This window comes from Marmota flaviventris, chromosome 2 (assembly GCF_047511675.1).
Source record: "Marmota flaviventris isolate mMarFla1 chromosome 2, mMarFla1.hap1, whole genome shotgun sequence".
In the NCBI taxonomy this organism is placed as follows: Eukaryota; Metazoa; Chordata; class Mammalia; order Rodentia; family Sciuridae; genus Marmota; species Marmota flaviventris.
Window position 1 is genome coordinate 28731177 of NC_092499.1, and position 20579 is coordinate 28751755.

Sequence of the window (20579 nt, forward strand, 5' to 3'; positions counted from 1 at the left end):
GGAACTTCCTCGGGGACTCAGAAAAACTCAGTTTTTATGCATGTTTGCTGACTCCCTATTCCCAGAAGATTCCTCATGCTTTTTAGCTTCTTTGAGGTTAGCAGCTACCTGCCCTCGTGTGTTTTTAAAAAAGGACAAAAGCAGCTCAGCTAGTATAATGCACTCTTCCCTGAGAAGGGGAACCCAACAGCTGGGTCTATTTACCCATCAGCCATCAGGAGGCTCTGCAGATCCTGCAACTGTGGGTTAGGTTGGCTCCTGTGGGGGGATTAGTTTGAAAGGTCTCCTACAACAGAAAGTTCACAGTGGTTAACACTGGGAAGCACTGAATCTTAAGTATACAAAGAAAAAATGAGAAGCACCTCTGCTTATAGAATAAAGGGAACACACAATGTAACACCTCAGATCCCCAGTTTGGGAGAAGGTCAAATGTGAGTGCTGGTATCTAGCCCAATCTTCATGCTAGTAAAAGCAACAAGCATGGAATCATTTCAAATGCTGCATACTTGGTTTTGAAATGGCAGTTGATTTTTTTTTTGTCCTTTCCTTTTTTTTTTTTTTTTTTTTTTTTTAAGAAACAGTCTTATGATTATGCTTTGCAAAGGTGATAAAACAGACTGGTCTCAAAAAACACCCGCAGGCATAGGAAAGGTGACCTGAAATAGTTCCACTTAAAATGATGTTGGATTAACCATTCACTGCAGATAATCCAAAAAGCAAAGAATGCTTCAAGGACTAGGTTGGTATGAGGACAGTCATGGCACATAGAAGAGTGCTGGCACGGGGAGTTGGGTGTACAAAAGTCATCAAGGTGAGAGTCACATTCATTTACCAAGGGCCTTCTCAGAAGCAGCCAACCAGGAATAGAAGTCAGGGTGTGCCTTACTCAAAGGCCTGGGATACTCAGTTGAGATGTTTGCTGGGAATGTTGACTGGAGGACAGTGTTGTGTGACCCAAGGTAGAAAGTGGCTCTGGATCTCCACCCATGTTGCCTAAAAGTCTTTAGAGGAGTTGGGCCATTTTAGGTGGCTATCTTTTTCTCTGGAGAGAATATCCTGGCCTGTCTTTCAGTTTCTAAACTGAATCCGATTCACTTATAGCTGTCAATTGACTAGCAACTAAATGGTCTGGGTGTTGGTTTCCATGGAAACAGCTAAAAGGCCCATTGCTATGGGAACCTACCATGTTCTCCAGATCAGGGGTTTGGTTGCTAGAAAAGGGTAGTGGGAGGAGGGAGTCCAGGAACTGGGTTGCATAGGTGGCTTAAGGATCCCAGAAGAGGGTGAGCAATGTGTGTGAGCAGGTCTGGCAACCTCCTAGAGTGTCCTCTTCTACTTTCTGCAGGCCTTCCCGGTCTGTCCTCTGCTCATTGCCCCATGGCAACCACCGAGCACAGATGCTTGTTGTTCCAAATGGACAGTAAGAGCATGCGATTCTGGAGCAGATTTGGCATATTGATGCTGTCACCCTCATCTGCAGGGGCTCTGAGAGGGAAAGTCCTGGCTCCTTCCGTCAGTCCCCTCTCCACAAATCATGTGTCCCAGATAAGCAGCCAGCAGGTGAAAGGATTAGCTTAGCTCTGACTGCCAGCGGGTCAGACCAATAACTTGGCAGACCAAACGGATGGCTGCTGGCCTTGAACATGGCAGACACTGGGTGTACCGGATCCAAAAGCAGAAGGACAGGTCAGCAGCAGCAGTCTCTGTTCTCTGCATTAGAGAAATGCATTATTTTGCTCTCTACACCCCTACCTAACCTCATGCTCACCCACCAAAGGGAGCCCTGCAGACAGATTCAAATATAAAAAGTGAGGCTTGATGGAGATTCTCAAAGTACCTGCACAATGGTCGGAAGATTCTTTTTGTGTTTTAAGGGAAATAACTCTTAAGCCAGTGTTCAGTGGCAAGATGTTTCTTTCCTGAAACAAAGAGAAAACATCCTCGAAGCTCTGCCATTAACCATTGTAAATGTGTAAAGTATAGATTGAAGGGACTGGCCTGTGTCATCTCCAGGGCCTCTGTCAGGATTAACAGCTTATGATCACTGAAGGGAAGCTTGAGCACCACAGGCAGGTGGACACAGACTCATCTCTTTTTAGTCCCCATACCTGTGAGGGTGAGGACAATCCCTGGAGTCCAGATGGGCTCAGGACCAAGGCTAAGGCCAAAACATTTGATTTAGAGATCATCTCAGATATGGTCTGGGTGTTGGTTTCCAAGGAGCTTTCCCCTGAGTCTCCAGAGCTCTAAGATCGGTGGTGTTTCCTCTCCCAGTCTTGCCTGCTCCTGCCTGGAATTTTTGTTTGTTTTGTTTTTTATTTTTGTTTTGTTTGGTCCTGGGGGTTGAACCCAGAGGTACTCTACCACTGGGCTACATTGCCAGCCCTTACTATTTTTTTTTTTTTTTTTTTGAGATGGAATCTTGCTAAATGGCCCAGTTTGGCTTCAAATTTTCAATCCTCCTGCTTCAGCCACCCAGTAGTTGGGATAACAGGTGTGTGCCACCATGCTCTGCTGGAGTTTATTGATCTTGGCCCCTCCCAAGGAGTTGTAGAGCCTAGGAACCCGACGCCAGAGAGAGAAGCCACCAGGATTTGGACTGCGCCACAGGACAGTGTGTAGTGGCAAGATGCTTCTTTCCTGAAACAAACAGAAAACATCCTAGAATCTTTGGGGAGGGTTTTTCACTTTGGAAGACAGCTGTTAATTATAGATTTTAGTTGGGTTTGCATCTCATCTCTAACTTTCTCTGGCTGCTTGACTTTGGGGTAAGTTTATTAACCTCTTAAGGGCCCAATTTCCTCAGCTATAAAACAAAATGATAAGAATACCCACCTCTAGTGATAACATGAAGTGATAAGTACCCGAGAAAGGTCATTAGTATTATTATTATCATTGTCCTAGATAAGGAAGGAAGGTTGCAGCCATGGAAACTGCTGTGGCCTAGAATCATAGGCATTTGTCATGCATTAGTCTTCCAAATTTAATTCCAGGCACCTTTCAAGATAGATGGCCTCCCCAGTGCCCCACTCTGCTTTGCCTTCATTAAGCCAGAGTCTAATCCTCTCTTTATGACACTTAACCACATTCTTTTTCATGTCCAATTTTTGTGTGTCAGCTTACCTTCCGACTAGACTGTAAACATCTTGAGAATAGAGACTGCCCTTTCATCTTCAAGTAAATGCCTAGAACTTAGACTCAGCAATTATTTAATGAATTTTTTTAGTAGAGAAAAAAAATGCTCTTTTTATTTAGGTTTCAAATCTGACCGTTTAACCCTCTAGCAGCCTTGTCTCCAAAGGGAAGGAAAGTAGCGGTAAACTTGGTGTCATTCCTCTGAAAAATAGCACTGGAGTGCCCTATCCTGGATTAGCTCTGGAGAAGACAGGCTCACATCTCCTAGAAGCCAGCTGTCATCTGTGACTAGGACTCACTGACAAGGCTACCTTGTCTCCAGCCTGAGGCTTCCTGGCCTCCCCTCGATTGCTGCTCTCTGGGTCACAGTGATGACTCTTAGCCGCAAATTGTATCAGATTGCCTCTGGGAAGAGGAAGCAGATCTGGTTTACGCAACTCTCTCCCCTTGGGTACACTGGATGTCTGCAGCCCTGGAGCCCCTCAGCTCCCCATCAGAACTTGCCAATGTGTGGCTCAGCAAGAACAAGGTCTAAGGTTCTAGAGAGGGTCTCCCAGATTGTGGTCAGGGAGAACTATCTCCCTTCAAGATGGGTAACAGGGAAAGTGTTGGGGTCAGGGACGAAAGCCGAGGAATATAGAAGAAAAGGCCTCCTCAGCCTGACTCATGTGCCATGTGACCTTGTGAGTCAGTTAACCTCTTCTAGTTAAATACCCCACAGAAATGTTGACTGGACAAAAGCAAATGATGGGTGTGCAAGTGTAGTTTAGAAATACAAAAGGAACACAGATGGCTACCAGTTGATCCCTTATGTTTTCCTGCTTAGATGCTGTTGACTGGATGATCTAGCTGGGAACACCCACAGAAACCCCCAAACCCCACAAGAAAAACAAAGTCCTAGATTTTATTTATAAGGACAAGGTTAACATTGACTCAATAAAGACTTTGGCTATGGAACAGACCTATAATGCAGCTGACTCTTCTGAAATATTAGTTCTAGGGGTATTAAAAGACTCAGGTGAGCCAGGGGGCATGGTGGCGCACGCCTGTAATCCCAGCAGCTCTGGAGGCTGAGCCAAGAGGATCACGAGTTCAAAGTCGGCTTCAGCAACTTAGGCCATAAGCAACTTAGTGACACCCTGTCTCTAAATAAAATATAAAAAATGGCTAGGGATGTGGCTCAGTGGTTAAGCAGCCCTGGGATGAATGTTCAGTACCAAAAAAAAAAAAAAAAGTACCCTTTGTCATCCTGATCATCTGCAGGCTAGTGGAACTTATATGAACAGGATAGTGTGCATTTCTTCAACTAACACTTACTGAGCAACTATTGTGTGCCAGTCACTGTGCTGAGTGCTGGGGATGGGGAAAAAAAATGAATAAGGCAGAGTCCCTGCCTTCAAGGAGCTCAGAGTCTAATGGGGAAAGCTAGTGGCAAGCCATCAGTGTGATTTAGTGGTACAATGCCATCGCAGTTGCATGTACAGAATGCCATGGTAACAAGAAAGAAGAGCACTGTGGGTAATTCACTCTGGAAGAGAAAGAGCCAGGTTGAGCTTCGCTGGAAATAAAGGCATTTAACACTGTACTCAATCTTTCTTTTTTCTTTCTCTCTGTCTCTTTTTTTTTTTTTTTTTTGGTATTGGGGATTGAACCCAGGGTCACTTAACCACCGAGACACAAGACGCATCCTCAGTCTTTTTTTTTTTTTCTTGAGATAGGGTCTTGCTAAGTTGCTTAGGGCCTTTCACTAAGCTGCTGAGGCTAGCCTCAAACTTGCAATCCTCCTGCCTCAGCCTCCCAAATTGCTGGAATTACAGGCATGCTCCACCATGCCAGCTCAGTCTTTATTAACCCATCCTTCTTTCATTCTTTTATTCATCCGTTCAACAAACAACCCTGCCCTTTCTTTTCTAAGATTTTTTAGAATATTTATAGAAGTGAATTTACCTCCTCCAGAGCTGCTAGTCTTGTTTTCTCTTAAAGTTCCTCCTACTTAATTTACTATAGAACTAAACATATTTGGTTACATCCTGACTATGCACCCAGTATAAACCAGGTTAGAATTATCTGTTTGGACATTAGAATTCTGGCCTTCACCAGGTGTAGTGGCACATGCCAGTAATCCTAGCAATTTGGGAGACTGAAACAGGAGGATCGCAAGTCTGAGGACAGCCTGGGCAACTTAGCAAGACCTGTCTCAAAATAAAAAGATAAAAAGAGCTGTCAGTATAGCTCAGTGGTAGCGTGACCCTGGGTTCAATCCCTAGTACCAAAACCCAATAACAACAAAAAGGTAGAATTCTGCGCACACACACAGCCACCCGCCCCCCCGGCCCCCGCCAGCCCATCTTGTGCCACTTCTCACTCTGTCCATGCTCCAACCACATTGATCTGTTTCAGTTCCTCCAGCTGGCTGTCCCTTTCCCCAGTCATGGGACCCCTCACACCCACCCTCTTTCACTTAGCTGACTCTTACTTGTCCTCTGCATTTCTGCTGAAATGTTACTTCCTCGGGGAAGCCTTTCCTGACCACCTCCTCCAGATCAGATCAAATACTTTGCTAGACATTCTCACAACACTCTATTCTCTGCCTTCCTGGCATGATTTGAAATTATACCCTAGTCTGATAGTCTGATTGTCTTTCCCAGTAACTTGTAAACATCATTGGAACGGACATTTCTGTTATGCTCATCACATGACCCCAGGGTCTTGCATAGCTCTCAGTTTAAGGAACAGATGACTAATAATTTTTTAAATGATTAATAAATGACTGATTCATAACCTTTTTAAAAAAATTTTTGTGACGATCTTCCTTGGGCCTAAATGGTTGTGTGTCCCCAATCCAAAACAATACCAAACATGAAAGCAAAGGCCCCTAAGAAAGAAGGTAAGCCAGGGGAGGGACCCAGAATAGTAGGCTTAACTGAGCAAGTCAAAGCAGAAGACTGGAGCCCTCGGCAGGGTCAGTCCTAGCAGGTAGTTTGAGAAAAAGGAAGAACTCTTGATTATCTTATATCGCCTAAGGTTTTGAAATCAGCAAATAAGTATTTGTATCTATAATCTTGATGCTCAGGGTTACTTGTGTCCCTTGGGTGTAAGATGATGTACCAAGGACACAAAAGACTGGATAAAATTAACCCACTTTTCTTCTTCAGTATTATAACTAGACTTTGTGAAATGAGGGGTTGGGGAAGAGGAGGATCATTTTATATTAAAACCAATACTGATATACAGTAGAATATAAATTTCATATGATTATAAAAACTCACAGGAGATTTTAAAGACATTAATGTCATGACTTCAGCAGTTTGTTCTGGAAAAAAGAGTCTGAGAATTATTCATACCTCAGTATATTATTCCAAAGGGTTCTGTACAAACTGAAGTTTTGGAAATCAAATAATATTATAAATGAAAGAAGGTCAGGTGCATAGATATACCAACTGTAATACCAGGAACTCGGGAGGCTGAGATAGGAGGATCCCAGGTTCCAGGTCAGCCTGGGCAACTTAGCAAGACCCTGACTCAAAATAAAAATTAAAAATGACTGGGGCTATAGCTCAGTGATAGAGCACTCCTTGGTTCAATCCATAGTACCAAGAAAAAAAAAAAATCCCAGCTCATTTAGTCTGATTGGTGAATTGTTAATTAGATCTTATTATCAAGATTCATCCTCAGGCTGGGGATGTGGCTCAAGTGGTAGCACGCTCGCCTGGCATGCGTACGGCCCGGGTTCGATCCTCAGCACCACATACAAACAAAGATGTTGTGTCCGCCGAAAACTAAAAAATAAATATTAAAATTCTCTCTCTCTCTCTCTCTCAACCCCCTCTTAAAACAAAAAAAAAAAAAAAAAAAAAAGATTCATCCTCTTAGTCACTTCTCCAGAGAGACTTGAGGCCACTTCTTTGTCTCTCTAGGAAGGATCTAGATGAATAAGCTCCATAGGGTATTGTGTCCAAACTATTTTGGGACAGAATCCTGGGGAGGGAGATGAAAACAGAAAGAACAGAGAGACTGTAACTTCCTGTCATTGTCTATAAGGAAATTATTCTCTAATCTCTCCGTGTGATTCCATTGCTATCTGTGTTTACCTTGACTCCAAGAACAACCTGAGCTCCCTGAGATGGGCCTGTCTGTTTTTGACTCTAGGAACCTTGAAACCATGCACAACAATACTAGCCACTGTCCACCCAGGGAATCTCTGAGATCCAGTAGATAAAATCCTGGGAAAGATAAACATCCCAATTGAAGAGCTCTCATAAGGAGCAAAGTTCTCCAAGGCAGGCAGAGGGAGCAGGGAGTTGGAGAGAATGGTGGGCCCTTTTCCTCTCCTAATCTCCCTACCCAATGAGGGAGCTGAGCCTGGGAGAGCAGCCATGCTGATAGGCTTGTGATCACAGGGGTTGATTCCCAGCAGGGGCTGAGAGGAAAGAGACAGTGTTCTCAGACTTAATCGCTACTGCTTTTAACTCCCCCAAAGCAATCTCTAATGGTCCCTGGTTGGTGCCACTCAGAATCTCCACCCCCAAACCCTATGCTCTGTGCTCTGCCTACCTGAGTACATCCTTCTCAGCTTCTTAGCAACTCTGAATCTCAGATCCACGCCTGTCTCTCCTTGTCCACTGCATGGTGACCCTATTTATTCAGTGTCCAGAAAAGGAGAGGAAGTGAGGCTGAACCTGCAGACTGGATACTGCTTCTGGAGTGTTCCATCAATCACCCCCAAAGCAGCTCTTAGATGAAAGGACCAGACCCACAGGCAAAATGTAGCAAGCCAAGGGTCCTGGGTGGCAGATGCTTGTGAGATTCCAATGGCGGTGATGTGATCTGGAACCAGAGGGCCAGGCTGCACCCATGTCAGGGAACGGCTGGAAATAAAACCAAATAGGACAGAGTGGAAAAACGAGAGTCATCTGCAAAGAAAAAAAGGGACGGTAGCGAGCCAAGCGCACAGACTTGTTGCTAGAGAAGTCAGAGATGAGGACAAGAACTCCTGGACAACATTGTCTCCACTCCCTCTTGACAGCATTTTCTCCTTTTCTCATAACCTCTTCCATAAATCACCTGTAAGCTGCACTGTGCTGGCTGCACCCCCTTGAAATTGCAATCTGGCAGCCCAGAGATTGGCATTCAGGGACTGTCTTTGTCACGAAAAGCAGAAATCTTGTTTATTTTGGTAAATTAATTGCTGGCGGAGAGGATTTTCATTTTCTAACCAGAACAATAAACAGAGAGATGGCAAGGGCTGGAAAGCACCTAAAGGTGACTCTGGGTGAGATTGCCAGACAGGGTGGCAGAGATGCACATTTCTTGGTGCCTCTGGATTTAAAACCAAAAAACATCGGTCAGGACTATGTGTTGAGCTGCATCTGTGCTCCCACACAGTCCCTGACCTCTCACCCCTCAGCCATCTGCAGGGAGTGCAGACCATCTAAGCTGCCCTCAGGTGCTGGGTGACCATGTCTGGACCTCGGCCACAATCCCAGCCACAGCTCTCAAGTGATGAGTGCTGCAGAGCAGGGTTAGGAGAGGATGCCACGTGGCCATTTTCATAAAAATGCTCCAGGAAATCTTATTGTCATAAATGTCACTGCAGCCTATGTACCTAATGCTTGTCCTGCCATCCTCCTAGACACCAAACCTGACCTGGCCATCTTTCCCCATAACAAGGCTGCCACTCAGGAGCAACATGTGCCTTCTCACCATGGGGAAGGAACCCTTTGTTTCTCACCAAGGATCTGGTCCCTTGATTGAGGATGACCCTCAAGGGACTTAACAGAATCCACAGACACACAGCTGTCATCTGCACATACTACCAAGAAACCAATCCTGTCACAGCCTGGGAAGTGTCCCGTTGATGGAGGACAAGACTGTTGCAAGGTCATTTGGGGAAAGTTTCCTGGAGGGGAGGAGATAGTGAACCAATTATTCAAAGGGCATTTATTGATTTGGCAGAGAAGGGGGAGGGCACTGCAGGTTATAGGAAGGGGATGGTTTGCAGGCAGGAGGAAGTAGAAAGCTGATTATGAAGAGTGGGGGCACTCAGTGCTGGAGACTGGGGGTGGCCCCGTCAGTGAGCAGTGAGTGGGCCTAGGCAGGTCCCCCATGAGTAAGCTGGGCATAATGTGGGATACACACCTGAACATGCTGCAGGTCTCCAAGCAGGAAGAATAGTGATCCCAGCACAGCACGTGGGATGAGGTGGAGCTGGAGGCTGAAACACAGGTTCCAACAGGAACTTCTGCCTTATTAGTTGCTCAGCACCAGAGGCAGAACCAGGACATTAGCTGCAGAAAGAAAGGGGGTGGGAAGAGAGTTGGGCCCAAGAAGGAAGTTGGGCCGGGCAGGGTGGTGCACACCTATAATCCCAGTGACTCGAGAGGCTGAGGCAGGAGGATTGCAAGTTGGAGGCCAGCCTGGGAAATTTAGCAAGGCCCTAAGCAACTTAGTGAGGTACTGTCTCAAGAAAGAAAAAGGGGGCTGGGGATATAGCTCAGTTGGTAAAGTGCTTGCCTTGCATGCACAAGGCCCTGGGTTCAATCCCCAGCACCACAAAAAAAAAAAAAAAAAAAAAAAAAAAAAAAAAGAAAGAAAGGAAGGAAGGAAGGAAGGAAAAAAGAAAAAGGTCTGGGGATGTAGCTCAGGGATAAAGCATCCCTCATCACCAGGAAAAAAAGAAAAAAAAGAAGTGGGTCAGGGGGTGTTGAAGGAAAGTCCACAGGAGGGAGAGAAGAACAGCCTGGATCTCAAAGGAGCAAGTTTATAAAAGCAAACCTAGAAAAAGCAGACACTTGCCGACTACACCCCAGCCCTCTGACCCCTGATCAACACCTATGAGGCAGTTCTACCATTGAAAAAGAAATATCTTCACGTCTGCAATCTGATTTGACCATAACAACCCAGTGAAGAAGGCAGGATCCAGGGTTATGTTCATGCAACAAGAGAGGAAATAGAGACCTGTAAGGGTTAAAGTGACTTGCCCAAGGTCCCAGCATGCCCCATCCCTCTCACAGGGCACCCATGAGAGGAGCTCAGAGCTCAGAGGGCCAGGCTTCCCTTTCCACAGGGAGTCCTCCTGACTTGCCAGTGACCTCATCCTTCAGGCTCTACTCCTCCAACCACCCCAAAGTGACATCCAGCTTCCCAAGAGGCCTGGCCACTAAATCTCCCTTAGCACGTCAACCACAGGTGCTGCTGTGTCCTGAGGTCCTCCCATCCTGGGTTGGACAGGGGACCCATGGGTCCCAACTCCACTTCCCTCTCCGGGCACTTTTCTCTGAACTGTCTCTGCCTCAGGGCTCCTCGCTGGCTCCACATCAGCTCAGGCGTCTCCCTAGGTCTGGCTGGAGGGTTGGGTCATTCCCCACCCAGCTGTTTCCAATCCACCTTCCTCCTGCTCTGCAAGGACTCCCCCCTCATTCTTCCTTGGGTATTTCGCTCTCTTTTATTGGAAAAAATATAATTGGCTGGATGGGAGCTTGCCTGTGTTTTATTGTTCAGAGCAAGGGATTTTCTATCAGTCCTGATGAGAAAGAGTCAACAGAATATTCTCACCACCTGCTGCAATAGGCCATTTCATTCAACTAAGTCGGGATGCATGTGGGGAACTGAGCTTCCCTGGAGATGGAGGATGACAGATTTGTCAAATGAGCTACTGTCCCTCACTTGGGGTTGAAAAGAAACTGAAATCCCTACTAAGGTAGGTGGGGTGGGAGTAAGGTCAACTTGGACACTCTCTGCTCGGCTCCTGTTTTAGACCTGAGTGCTTGTCCCACCCCCAACCAGGACCCTTATCCTGGAGAGGTCAGGGTGGAGACGCTCTAGCTTCCAAAAGAAAATAGCAATAATGAGAAAAAAAATGTGAGATAACTGTATTGCACAGATCCCACCTCTACACCCAAAGCCAATAATCTGAAAATGTTCTGTAGGCAACAGAGCACTCCCCTGTTGAGTGTGAGGAATCTGGGAGGAAAAGAGAAGAGAGACGGGTATCATCCAGAGGTTGTCATATTCCTGTCTACAGTAAAAATTTGTTAATTCAAGAATGGCCCCTGCTAGTCACATGACTCAATATTTCCAACTTGCGATCCAGCCACAGCCTCCAAGGGATCCTTTCCAATTGTGTAGCCCAGTGGATATCACTCTTTGTAGCCACAGGACCCCTGTCTACCGGAATCTTTCTTAGGCAGCTCAATATTCAGGATTGGTAACAATGACACAGCCCTGAAAAAGGGGTAGGAGAGAACTGTCAATCCAGCACTCCCTTTCCTTCCAACTTAAACCCAGCAGCACCCCTTACTTATGGTCATAAGGTATGAAGATGAGGGGTGAGAAGTGGAGGTAGAGTTGTGGTCCATGGGGGTAGTCTGAAAACCGCTTATCTAGTCCCCTTTTATAAATGAAGAAACTGAGACCATGTGGAGTTCCCTCAGGGACCAGGTCTTGGTCGATGGACCAGTTGTCCCTGCTCTCATTCTCTCCTCGGGGCCTCTGCTCTGCCCATACATGGATTCATTCATTCTACCAGCATCAATGGAGCTTGTACCTGCCACTACACTGGCCACAGATGTAGCAATGAATATTGCATGGACCTGCTCCCTGCAGTCAATGCCACCTTCTCAGTAAACCTGGTAGCCGCAAATTTTTTCCCACCCCAGCACAAGCCCCCACCCTGCCTGTCACTCAGACTCCCAGAAGCCAGAGCTAAAGATAGAATTGAGGGCAGCGTTTTAAGTCAGCAGCAGCAGACCTGGTTGGCCGAGTGAGGAGGGGGAGCTAAGCCGACCTGGCTGGTGGAGTAGGGAGTCAGGAAACTCCTCAAAGCCGTCAGGCTGCATTTCTCTGATAATGAACCATTCCTACGAGACTGGCAATAGCTGCTGCTGGTTTTCAGACAGAGACCTGGACGGGTTAGTGGAGCTTGACACCTCACTCTAGATCCCAGCCTTCCCTGGGCTTCAGATATATTCTCCTGGCTTTCACTCCTCTGTACCCACCACCTTGCTGCCCTGAGGCTTTGGTTAGTCCCACACTCAGTACAGAGATCCTGCTTCTACAGATCTGTTCTGATCTCAAGTTGAGGTTCACAGGTTAGGGCCAGGGGAGGCTGAAAGGTGAGGCCCAGGATGAGGAGATCAGGCCCTCTGCTGGGAGCCTGCAGGGCATACATCCTGGAGTATTCTGCTGGCTGACAGAGCCTGGATGTGGCCTGAAGGACTTCAGGGAGCACCGGGTGGTCATCAGACCCCACCCATCTGGGTTTCTCCTCCCATCTCTGGGCCACCTGCTTCTCTTTGCTGCTCCCTGGCATAGGTAAGCTGATGCTCACAAGCCTCACATATGTGTGCCAGGAAAGGAAATGGTGGGAGGGGAGAAGAACCAGCTTTACGCCCACTTCTGGCCAGAGCTCTCCATCCCCAGGCATGGTGACCTTCAGACAGTAGTGAGGCCGTGGGAAGAAAAGGGGAAGGAGAGATAGGATGAGCCACCTGAGCTGCTCACTCTTCCTCAGAAATGCAGAAAAGGAACACAAGCTGCTTCCTTATGCAGCCGGGCCTCATTGAGCTGGGATTCCCGTGATCTAAAGATGGGTCAGAGGCTCCCAGGGAGACAGGATTTAGACCAAGTGATGAGATTTGTCCAGACCTCCCGAGGAAGGGTCACCGCAGCCCCTCACCAGCAGCACCACAGCATCAAATGAAGTAACAGAGACAAAATGCCACCTGTATCCCTGCAGATGCCCAGAGTCCCCTGTCAACCATACTTTCTGAAACAAAGGGCTTGGTGAGAGCACCCAGGAGGGACAGGCCAGGGAGCCAGAGGAGGCCCGTCTTCCCACCATTCACCCTCTTCCTCCCACAGTGGCAAAACAAGGACTAACCCTTCAAGAACCTGCTTTCCAGGTACAGAAATAGTATGGAAGGGTGGGGTGCGGGGGCTGGGGCTGCCACATGCTGCTTTTCCCTGGGAATTCTGGGTAAGAATAATAATGAGGCTATTAATAACTTCTTACCTCTGTATAAGTCTTAAGAGACCTTTCTCAAGATGTTTTTACCGCCTGCGCACCCAAGAGCTCAATTGATTTTTAAGACAACCCTGTGAATCTGAGGTATCATCAGCCCCGTTTGGTGGATGAGGAAACTGAGGCACAGGGAATCGATCAGGTCAGGCTGCTAATAAATGGCCGAGCAGGGCCTGGACTCAGACTTCTTTGGGTCATCTCTCCAATTACCTTGTAGAAATGGGGTTCCAGAAAATCAGGGCTCTCTGCTAGGCTGTTATGAGGTTAACTCCAGGGAGTTCACACAAAGTCCCCCAAGGTGGTACATTAGTTCCGTAGGTCAGTTAGTCAAGGCCACTTGCCCAGCACTTCCCATGATTCATGCCCAGTGCTAGGGCTCAGAAACACATTGTTTCATTCTTTTGCCCAGACTGGCCTCAGACTCCTGGGCTCAAATAATCCTCCTGCCTCAGCGTCCTGAGTAGCTGGGACTGCAGGCAAGAGGATCTATGCCTGGACAAAACATAGATCTTACCATCAAGAATCTCAGAGTTTGGCGAGGAGAGAGAAACACCTTTGAATGGTCTCAATCCCACTTAATTAGAACCAAGACAGCACAGAATGTCTTTGGAAGCACAGAAGGGAGCCCGAGCCAGCATGGAGGATCAGAGAGGGCTTCCTGAAAGAGGGGATGCACCAGCCAGCTCCTTCACCAAGGTCATTCTCTCTGACTGTGCACCTCTTCTATATGCCAGCCCCCTTCTTCCTAACCTCCTGCCTCCTTCCAACTGGTACAATCAAGCAGCAGTGGCTGCAGGCCAGAATGAATCCATCTGGCAACCCAGACTCCACTGCTAGAAATGGTCAAGGGTCGGATTCTGAATCCACCTGTACTTGGACTTGCCTTCATGTAGTAATGAACTGCACACCATCCATAGCACTCATATACACTGCCAGTGGACCTGCTGACTATCAGGAGGAACAGGCATACTGCCCAGTCTGCAGCAAGCAGGTAGATCCTAGGGTGTAGCAGGTAGAGAGAGCTAAGGGCAGATTAGCTCCATCTACCCAAGGATCATCTCACATGTGCAGTAAACTAGCCTACTTTAAAAATCCGCTGATCAGATTCCACATTGTTCTAGCTAATTCCTGACACTTAACGGCTTCTCTGTCTCTAACCTGGGTCTATCATGTCTGCCATTATTAAACTTAACCTTCTATTTAGTCCTTGAAGGAGACAAGACTGTTGGTTATAGTTCTCAGAAAAAGGGTCTTCCTTAGATTTGAAATCCATATTAGGGAGTGATATCAGCCAAACTATATTGTTATATCGTGTGCATGTAAGAATATGTAACAACAAGCCCTATCACTATGTAGAACTAGAGTGTACCAATAAAAAATATGGAAAATAAAATAAATAAATAATTTTTTAAAATCCATAATAAATTACTTCTCCATCTGAAGCTAATGAATCTATAATTTTCCCTCATTAACTCAGGACTTATCCTTACTTCCTGTTAGGGCTTCTCCCCTTCACCTTTAGTTGAGAAATCCAACCCTGCACAAAGAGTAATCCTAAGGAGCTGATCTGCGCTGTGGACAGTGGGAGGAGGGCAGGAGCCAGGGGACATTCTGTGGGCTTGGCACAGACTGTGTGGAGTACCTGGAGGGGCGGGAGACCCCGTGAAGAGTTGCCTGAGGGCTGGATGATCACACCGGCTCCTGGGAGGGGCTGCAGGGTCTCCGCAGGCTCTGGACCACAGTCGCCCTGTGTCTGGAGGTGCAGGGCACCTAGCGTGGTTTGAGAGGTAATTATGGGTGCTGAGGCTAGCAGAGAATAAGAGTAGGTATTTGCTAAACCCTTTGTCTCAGAACCTCATGTGCAGCAGCTCACTCATGTGACACAGGATGCCTTTCTTATGTGTCCCCTCTTCCTACTGGTTTCTGGCCAAAAGCCAGCTTGCCAGCACAATGATCCTGGAAGTTGTCCCCATGATGCCCTCTTCTTTCTAAGGAGGTACTCCTTGTGCCACCCTGGTTAGCAGAGGCTACCGGGCTGCCCTCACAGCTCTACCTGTATGCTCTGGAAAATGTCCCCACTTGGCATTTGGTCCCATCCTCTAAGACACTGCACACCATTCATAGCACTCTCGTACACTGCTAGGGGCTCTGCTGACTATCAGGAGGGACAGGCATACTGCCCACTCTGCAGCAATCAGGTGGAGGGTGGGGAAAAGTGGAGGAAGAGGCAGAGCTCCCTGGGGCTCAGCCTTGACCTCCTCACCCACAGAATGGGGCCACTCATATCTGCCTTCCCTGCTGCCCAGCAATCAAATAAAGGTCATTGAGACGATGTATGTGTAAAATTTTTGTTGACAAACTGTTTAAAAGTGCTCATTTAGTTATTTTCTGGGCACAAAATAAAACCATGTGAGTGCAATAATAGATTTCTAGGCTTGTCTGCAATAACCTAGTATTTCCCCAGCACTTTCTAATGTACAAAACATGCTCATTTGCTTACATGCCATCATATTTGAAAGAGCCTAGCATGACGCCTGACATAAGGAATACGCTTAATAAATGATGACTATTCTTTTCTCCCTCGGTCCTCCCAGTACCTCTCTACCCCACCCCCTGCCCCATTACTGGGAATCCAGGGGCACTTTGCCACTGAGCTATATCCCTTGCCTGTTTTATTTTCTATTTTTAAGAAGACAGGATCTTCTTAAGTTGCTGAGGCTGGCCTTGAACTTGCTGTCCTCCTTCCTTTCCCACGAAGCTGGGATTACAGCTACACCACCACTCCTGGCCCATTCATTTTATAAGTGAGAAAACTGAGACTTAGGGAGGGTAATGGATCTACCCAAGATTCTTTCAGATTTGCAACTAAAGCCCTCAGATTCCAAATCTTGGGCCCCTGAAATCTCCCTACTTGACTCAGGGAAACTGCAGCTTCCAAGATCCTAAACTTTGGAGAGAGCGAAGAGTCATCTGTGGGGTTGGGGGAGGCCGGTACGGCTCTGGGGCTCTTTTCTGCCCCATTCTGCAGGACAACCCTGGTGAGCAGTTTACAGAAAGCCCAAGTCTGGGAACAAGTGGAGAAAAGGGAGCAGGAAGTGGGGAGAAGAAGAAAATAAACAACAAGCTGAAGACAGCCGGAGAAAGCAAATGTGACCAGCGAGGCAGAGAGCTGATGGATGGCAGCGTCTCTGGAGGAGGAGAAGCTGGGCCCAGAGGATGGAGAGAACAGGCTAGAGGCCCAGGGAGGGTGGGGAGAGCAGTTCTTGGGGAATCAGGCGTGCAAAGAGCTGTAGTTGCTTCTCCGTGCAGGATATTGATGGCTTATTGACCCGAGGCACGGGAGGGTGACTGCAGGGGAGCTCAGCTCAAGGGTGATGGTGGCTGGCTGGCGGGGGAGGCAAGGGGGGGCCAGACCTGGGCAGAGATGAGGGAGGGCGGAGGTGAAAGGGAGGGAGTGGGGTGACTCCTGGAGGAGCTGGGGAGGGCACTGTCTCAGTACCTAGCCTGAGTTGCTTGAGGTCACCTGGGGTCTCTTGAGCCCTAGAATCCCTCGGCGACTGTGGCCTGCCCTCTGGGAGTCATGCCTCTGAAGGCCCTGGGCACCCTGGCCCTATTCACACGCCACACTGGCCTAAATGCTTAGCATGCATCGGACAACACTCAGATAGTTGCGACAAAATTAGCCAATTTCCAAAACCCATTAAATACGCCTCCTGATAGCATCTCTCAAGGCCATTTTCAAAACTGTGAAGTGCTGGGGGGAGGCTTCACAGTGACTAGCTCTAAGCTCTCCTCTCCCCCGGGCTGGCCTGACTCTGTGGATGAATGATTCCCTCCCTGATTCCTGCAGGGCTAAGACCCCGACTCCTGGAACCCCACAGCTGGCACCTGCAGTGGCCGTCCCCACAAGGTGGGTCCTGGTACACTCGTGCAACCCTGACTGATGCTGCAATGTACCGGGCTCCTGGACTGTGGGTTCCAGCTCCCACTTGGCAGGAAATTGGTTGCGTGACCCCACTTCTGAGCTCCAGTGGCCCTTCTTATAAGATGAAAACAAAATGAATTTGTAACTGAATAGGGAAAAGAAATGAAATTTTTAAAATCATAGTGTTGAAAGGGATCTTTAAGGGCTGGGGATGTGGCTCAAGCGGTAGCGCGCCCTTTTGGCGTGCGTGAGGCCTGGGTTCGATCCTCAGCACCACATACAAACAGAGATGTTGTGTCTGCCGAAAACTAAAAAATAAAATATTAAAATTCTCTCTCTCTCTCTCTCTCTCTCTCTCTCTCTCTCTCTCCTCACTCTCTCTTAAAAAAAAAAGAAAGAAAGAAAGTGCTTCAAAGGAACAAAAAAAATAGTAATCTTAAGAAAAAAAGGGATCTTTAAAATGATCTATTCTGCTTGCCTCACTTTACATTTAAGAAAACCAAGCCAACAAATTTCAGAGAAGGAATGAGACTATCCAATGTCACACAGCTAGCTGGCAGCAGAGCCAGGACAAGAAACAGGGCCTTCAGCTCTGGGGGTCTACTCTTCCCATGGCTCAGTTTGAAGAGCACAGGAATAGATATGAGAAAGAAGACTGGAATTGGAGTTTGAAGACCAGACCTCAAGTCCCAACTTTGTCACTTCATAGCTGAATAATCTTTGGTAAGTTATTTAACCTTATTTGCTTCAGTTTCCTCATCTGTATCGTGGGGAAAATAGAAGCTTCTACATGGGTTTTTTGATCATATAAGTAGATAGTATCCTGCCTGGTTCATAAATAGGCACTAATGATATTAGGGATCCTTCCCACCCCCCCCCCCACTCTTGCCCTCCTTTCTCCCTTATTCCATAAGAAATTCTACCTTTCATTTGATTATAAATTCCTTGAGGGAAAGGGCTGTGCCTTATTCATCTTTATCATCTGGGTGCCTGCCACATAGTAGAGCCTCAATAATAGGAGACTCAGAAACACTAGGAAAACACCACAAAGTGGCCCTCTGTGGTCCCTCTGGCTATTGCCACAATTTTCTGAGGGAACTGAGGAGAGAACACCTCTGTTGGAGGGTGTGAGGCTGTCCCCTCCCGGCTTGCAGTCTGGAGCCCAGGACACTACAGCAATGAACAGAGGCCAGGCGCTGGCTGGAGATGCACAACAGGAAGCCACTCCCTGCAGGCACGTGTTTGAGGGCAGCCAGGGGATCTACTGAAGAACAGTACCTGGGCTCCCCTCTAGTTTCTTTGTGCCCCTCCTATGTAGAATGCAAATAGACAGCCCAGGGTAGGGATAGGGATGGAGGGAGAGGACAGTGTAAGTGGAATGCAGCCATTGAGCTGTACCACCTGTCTGCCCAGACCAGCAGTGCTCAGCTCAGCCACACATGAGAGACACTGGGAGAACTCTCCATATATACTGATGCTCAGGCACAGTGATGAAAACAAACTGCACATCTATAATCCTGTTACTTGGGAGGCTGAGGCAGGAGGATCTCAAATTCAAGGCCAGCCATAGTAGCTTAGGGATACCCTATCTCAAAATTTAAAAATAAAATAAAAAAGGGCTGGGGGCATAGTTAAGAGGTAGAACACTCCTAAGTTCAGTCCCCAGTACAGCAGGAAAAAAAAAAATACTGATGTTCAAGCTCTATCTCTCAGAGATCCTGATATAATTGGAGTGAATCTCGAATATTGGGATTTTTGAAAAGTTTCACAGGAGCTACTCGTGTGCAGCCAGGACTGAGAGAGGACATGGGATACCAGAGGAACTCTGTGTTATCTGGTGGGTGTGTCAACACAGTCAGTACTAGAGAACTAGATTGGGAATCAACAGCTCTGCCCTGCCCTTGCTGTGGATTCTGGGCAAACCATTTTATGCTCAGGTTTCTAGGCCCTGTTTAAAGAAGGGATAGACTGGGGCTGGGGTTGTGGCTCAGTTGGTAGAGCGCTCGCCTAGCATGCGTGAAGCACTGGGTTCAATCCTCAGCACCACATTAAAAAAAATAAATAAATAAAGATATTGTGTCCACCTATCACTAGAAAATAAATACTTAAAAAAAAGGGATAGACTGGGAGGGGGGATGATCTCCAGTGGCTGAAACCATTCTTTGACTATGAATCTAGGAAAGACTGCCAGGGACTGCTGTGCTTCTCTTTCCTTCCCCTACCCCCTGAAGTTGATAAAAGAGTCCCAGAGAAAAGCTGGGCATGGAAGGGCACACTTTTAATCCCAGTGGCTTAGGAGGCTGAGGCAGGAGGATCGTGAGTTCAAAGCCAGCCTCAGCAACTTAGTAAGGTCCTAAGCAACTCTGTGAAACCCTGTCTCTAATAAAATACAGAAAGAAGGGGCAGGGGGTGGGCAGGAATATGACTCAGTGCTTCAGTGCTCCTGGGTTCAATTCCTAGTACCAAAATAAAAAAAAGAAAGAAAGAAAAAGAGTCCCAGAGAGAAGAGGCCTGGCCCTTGTCCCTACTGCTTCCTGCATTTCCATTTCTGACGTGACCCAGGGAGGGGCCTCATAGGATCCCTTGGACCACTGCCTCTCAACACTTTTTTTTTTTTTCCGTAGTTTTGGGAATGGAACCCAGGGCCTTGCACATTATAGGCCAGCTCTGCCACTGAGCTAAATCTCTGTCCCCTTTTTTCTTATTTTAGGGAGAGTGGAAGAAATAAGTAAATGGGGGGTGTGCTGGTCAGAGTTCTCCACAGAAACAGAACAGTAGGACACACACGTATTAAGAGATTTATTTTGTGGAATTGGCTCACACAGCCGTGGGAGCTGGCAAGTCTGAAGCCTGCAGGGGAAGCTGGCAGGCAGGACCTCTGAGCCAGCAGCCCAGGCTGCAATCTCCAGGCAGGATTTGTTCCTCGGGGAAACCTCCGAGGCCTTCCAACTGGTTGGATGAGGCCCACCTACATTATGGAATATCAATTCCTTTACTTAAAGTCAACGGATTATAGAAGTTAACTGCATTGACAAAATACCTTCACAGCAGTACCCAGATTAGTGTCGAGTAATGGTAGGGTAGCCCAGCCAAGCTGTCCCAAAACTAACCATCACACTGGGAAAATTCGCTTTCCTCTTAATTGATTTGTATTTATTTTCTAATATGTATTAGGATCATTCTGTTTATCAAAACCTTGGGGAAAAAACAAAAACAATCTTGTTTCTCCAGCTATTATTTAAAAATTTAAAAATTGAGCCAATTTTTCCAGGCATGGTGAAGCACACCTGTAATCCCTGCTATTCAGGAGGCTGAGGCAGGGAGAATAGAAAGTTCAAGACTAGCCTGGGCAACTTAGGGAGAACCCGTCTCAACAGAAAAAGTAAAAAGGGCTGAGGATATAGCTCAGTGATAGAGCGTTTGCCTAATTCCATCCCAAGTATAAAAATAAATAAATATATAAATAAAAAGAAAAGAGTCAATTTAGAGAAAAATATT